The following is a 6000-nucleotide window of genomic DNA, read 5'->3' on the forward strand; positions in this document are numbered from 1 at the left end:
AATGTAAATAAAAATAATTTCCGAAATTGTTGTTTCCTTAGTAACCTGATCCACATCGCTAATAAAATGTACCATAACAAAAAAGCATAATCTTCTCGGTCGAGGAAACGTCTAGTTACACAGGTAATAACAAAACGACTAAACCATTAGAAACTGCAAGTGTACAAAACATAACCTAACTAACAAATATTATTGACGTGGCCGTCATTCGACTATTTCAAATGAAACCAAAGAAACAATTTAATGAATTTCTCGCAGTTAACTTGTAAGATATTGGGAACACAATGATCTCTTAAACAATCATTCTTACACGCACGCACATTAGTAAATACAATGGCCACACAATCATCTACTTATAAGAAACCATGACCATGACCTTACCAAATTGGACGAATAAAGCATGATCAGATAGTCACTATAATGACATGCATTGATGTATTAAAGTAATAAAGGTAATATATTGATCCTTTGTTTCTATTGTTATGCGGTATAGAATTAATCAAACATCATAATAGTGATATTGATCGGAAATCATGATTAAGTTGTGAATGTCAAAGAAATGTACATGATTGCATGCACACTGTCATTGACAATAATTTATGGTATCTATCTGACAAGGACATGAATATATCTACAGATTTGAACAAGGAGATGTGCCATTCTACAACACATACAAGTTGAACTACACGGAACACAGATACAGTTTTCTAAAATATAATGGGAATTCAAACAAAAATACCCGCATAGTTTTAAGCAATACTATAAATTGTATCATACGTAAAATATGGATATCTGGTTACAACAAATTTAGTTTGAAGTACGTTTGATTGACGTCGCCAGTATCACTGTGCGGCACAATTAAACCTTTTCATGTATAATTGTTATATATTAAGAGTTACGGTAACAACCTGATTAAGATTGTAGAAATCAATACTTTCAATTATCCGTACAGCAAGTTATGGTGAATGAATTCCCACTGTCTTATATACGACCATAAACAACTTTTGGAATATATTCAATTTGTGATATGTCGCGTATTGCACCGTGTAGAATATCGACAGAAAAGAAATTTGCAAAAACAAAGCAACACTGTAATTCATTACACATTTCATTGGCTGCACATAACAAAACTTCACTTGAATTGTGGTCGATTTGTAATCCATGCATTTCCGTAATTCCATAGAGCAAATAACAGGAAGTACGACATCAGTTGACATCGCAAGTTGAGAGCCATTTTATCACCCCAGAATCGAACGAATATCGTATAATCTAACTTTGTCAAAATGACCGATTTTAAATTAGTATGGCTTTGCTCTTCTATTGTTGACTAAGTTGTGTGTATGATGACACTGTGTCACAATGGTCGGCAATATGCATATAACAATTCGCTATTTACGAACTATACTACAAATATTATTTAACTCATGTTTCTTTCTCTACCGGTTTTGGCGACAGTCTTTCATGTTATCGTATAATTTATCTGCTTGCGTGCGCCCCTGTTCAAACAATATAATAATTGTGTACGTGTGTGCTGCCCCAAAGTTAGATTGTCCAAATAGGTAATTTTCCATGATAATGTGTCTTCATACTGATAGGGGGTACTCAATATATTCTTGTATGTATCATTTCATGGAATTGCTAACTGTTACAACAACAAGTGGGATTTTTAGTGCTGTTGTATTTTAGATTTAAAACAATTATTACCGGTATAGTATAAACTGTAAATTATAATTGCCGTATAGATACAACCAATTTTACCCTGAATGCTGCTTTGCTATCATGGATTAAATGTGATCTTCACAGCGCATGATTCAGACAACTTATAAAAAAAGGTTTTCTTGCAGACTGTGAATTATAATTTACCCCACCGGAGTTCATAACAAACAGTAATGCTGTCAACAGGTGATATAATAACCCTCAAAACTGTCACAGAATATATATAGACAGCAACAGTAATTGGTTGAGAGTGCAGCCACTAACCAACCACTATAAATTATTAATCATGACTGATATAACATACACAACGTGATGTATGAAATCCGCGACTTTATCTATTTTAATCTAATCTTCAATATGTGGTATAGGCTTATCTATAATTTGCTGTAATTCGATAACGTATTATCGGTTTGTGTTCATGCATGTATTTACACTCATCGCTACTGACGTATATAACATATTCATGATACTTACCTTCGAATTTTCCGTTCCATAAATTATGAACACTCTGCGTTGCATTATTCTCTGTGAGAGGGTCTTCACCCTATAAAAGTTAAATGAGACGCAAAGCAGGAACATGAAGATTTGTTAAACAAATTGAAATTAATTATTCAAAGTCACAAAACATCTCTGTTCTAGGTCAAGTTAGTCTTTTATACAATGAATAGCGAATCAATAACCAATAATTATGTATTTACAAAAGGCTCATATGCAACAAATTATATTTGTAGAATTTCAGTTTTGTTTTGGCATTGTACAAGTTAAAATGCCTTTCCTGCTATGGAATACACCTTACCTTTTCCAAAACGTTCAGGAATCTTTCGAGTTCGAGCTAGCATTCAAATATGCGTTGTTGAAGGATATTTCTATGCATTTAACAAAGTGTAAATATATTCTAAATTACGAGTATATTTTCTTTGATACACATAATGTCAACTCATATTCATTTAGTCATGTCAATTTCCATTAGTGTTTTTCTGCTTGGCATTATGCAAATTAATCTCATTGTGACAATCATTTCAAAAATGAACTCATTGGAAATCAAACAGTGGCAAATATAATTTTCTAAAGTAGACAGTAAGACAGTAACATTTTTGTGGATGAATGATGGAACAATTATGTACTACCAGCGCTACAAAGGCGTTGCTTTCATCGTGATAAATATTTACAAATTTCACAATTCAAACTGAAACGATAGTTTTTCTATTAGCACTAAGTGGCAATTGACATTATTCTGACATTGAGAAGGAGTTTAATTCTACAGAAATGGTATGTGGGAATACACAATCTTAGTATTATAGTCAAGTCAGCTTGTCTTAAGCACCAGTCCACCTTGACGTTATTTAGCGTTAAGTGGTGTATTACACATACATTCTATATGAATACGTGTATTACAACATTATATGAAGAACCAATGTCATAAATCACATGACTGTTGTTAAAAGGAATGTGGTAATGCATGTAAAGACAGAATTACATTGCTTAGCAGTGTTAGTATTGAGTGATCACAATTTTGTCGTGAATGCTTTCGATGCAGGATTATTTACGGGAAATATATCCTATTCAATGACTTGTCGATCAACTGTTCTAGAAACAAACAAACATGTCACATGTAAATCTGCATTGAGTGTGAATATACATAAATATAAGACAAACATTGTATTATTATTATGTAATGAAATTGATATTTGTGTTCTCAAAACACGTGTATTTATGGTATAATACTCATTATTCAAATCATTACATCTGAAATAATAAATCGTAACGAGGATTCAATCCTTTGTTCGCATTGTGGTGAAATATAAATATTAAAAAGTGATATTTTATTACGATAGAATCATTGGATATCATGCCAGAATATAAAGAAGATACTACATTCAAGTGTGATAAATTATATACGAACATTGTGTGTAATTCATTACTATTTTGTCCATCACTCGTGCATTCATGATATTCATCCTTTACATAATTCCTCAGGGAACTGTACATCAAGTTATAACTTGTGACAGTTTTGTTATACTACGCTGTTCTCATAAATGCACAATAAGTGATTGTCGGCCGATTTTATTCAAATTTTGAATAAACATCGAAATTTTCCTGATGCACATCAGTTTTGTGTGTGCTTTGATTCAAAATAGCGTACTGCATAAGTCCTAGACAATTCCTCCAATGTACATTAGATACGACGACAAGACTTATTGTTTTTCATATGCAAATTTTCTTCAACTCGTCACAAACCTTTGTTTCAGGTATGTTTGGTCCAGTTCCGTTTAAACTTTGTGTTGTAAACATGGTGGGTTTTAAGATTACTTTCAAAATTCATTCGGCCTGCCTATTTCTCGTGCATGTACATTTCACCGATGTTTAACACCACTAAGCAATGCTGACATGATTTACAAATGCTACGAATCGGTCTACGATAAACGGATTTCAGAGATGGAGAACCAGGTATTTATGTTATTTTGCATATCTATTTAAGAAGAGCTGAACTATGTTTGATGACCAGCTTGGGTTATTTTTGCATGTTTACCGTGACAGCTCAGGTCAAAACATGGCTGAATAGTCTTACAATACATAATTAGAGATGTTTTAGTTGATGGATCAACTCTAAAACTGGAGAAATATCAAATGCCAATTGCAATCCTGTTATCAAACATTAGTGACGAACACACATGAAATTATAATACCGCTGTATATAATAATATTATAGTATATTTAATTGATACATTACACAATATACAATTGCATTACAGCGGTAGGAACAGGTACCTACTTTTCAAGGCGTTCTCGACATTTTTGACGAGACAAGGGGCTAACAGAAAAGTTTAGTCTATAATACAATTTAAATCTCAGTCCTCTAAACATTTTATTTGAAAGCATCACGATTTATTCGAGTGTAAAGTAAATATGTGAAAGCGCTGAAAGCACATAGTCATACTCAAAGTGTTGTCATTGTTTGTCTAGCCATGACAGATAAACTCAAATTTACAGTCTGCGTTATACATACGTAGGAACGACTTTGCAAAAAAAGCGGTTGAATGAAATGTAAATTAGTTCAAACAACCCTCTGATTCAGAATAGATCAATATCATTGAAGTCAACACTGTGAATGCAAATAGCAAAGACGTTTACGATGAAATATTCACCGACAAGAACCCTGTGTGGACTGAGAAGCAGGCAACACTTTGCCAATCAAATCCATGAATTGTCATATGTCATCTGCCAACATATACTCCCAATATAGGAAAAACATATGTTATATTATACATTACATACATAATATTAAGTCCTCATTTCATTGTAAGCAGACATTCAAATCAAAGACCCGGAACTCGTGATTGGGCACATTGCCCTCTATGGCAGTCCAAATGCAGTCAATATTACTCTGCTCTGTCGATTCTTGACAACAACATTGTGTTTAAAGCCTCTGACATGTAAAATAATATGTGCACTGTAATAAATGTAACACCTATTGTGTTCCAAAAATATCCGCATAAGACTTTTTTTGCCAAAAGCCGAACTTCACCGAGGAGTTTCGTGGATTTCAGCATGTTAAGAAGTCATCATTCATGGAATTTTCCAGAATGTTAGGGTGTCATCACTCATGGAGTTTTCAGCATGTTAGGGTGTCATCATTCACGGAGTTCTCAGCATGTAAGGGTGTCATCTTTCATGGAGTTTTCAGCATGTTAAGGTGTCATCATTCATAGAGTTTTCAGCATGTTAGGGTGTCATCATTCACGGAGTTATCAGCTTGTTAGGGTGTCATCATTCACGGAGTTATCAGCATGTTAGGGTGTCATCATTCACGGAGTTTTCAGCATGTTAGGGTGTCATCATTCACCGAATGGAACGCTATATTGTCTGTCAAATATAGGCCAATATTACAAAATCAACAAAATGGACCTTACCGGGAATACATTTGTACCAAGTAGAGTTTGGCACTATTGGAAGCGCAATTTTAAGCCGAGTAACATATTCAGAATCCACCGAAATCCACCCATGGGAATTTTTTTTTGGCAATTTTACCAATGATACTCGTTTTGCCTAAAATTGAATACAGGGTACTGAAACATGAAGTAGACTTACAATGTGACCGATTTAAAGTTCAAGTTGGAAAAATATACAAACATCTGGTTGATCTTTTTAAAAATGACTCTGTCTATTATTTGAATTTTTCAGCTATTATTAATTTTATGATATTTCGCGCATGCGCAGTTAATGTTCTCACTCTTTAGCTGGACACCATCTTTTACGGAGCTCATACAACTTATATTATCACAG

Source organism: Saccoglossus kowalevskii, chromosome 9 (genome assembly GCF_978046115.1).
Source record: "Saccoglossus kowalevskii chromosome 9, keSacKowa6.1, whole genome shotgun sequence".
Lineage (NCBI taxonomy): Eukaryota > Metazoa > Hemichordata > Enteropneusta > Harrimaniidae > Saccoglossus > Saccoglossus kowalevskii.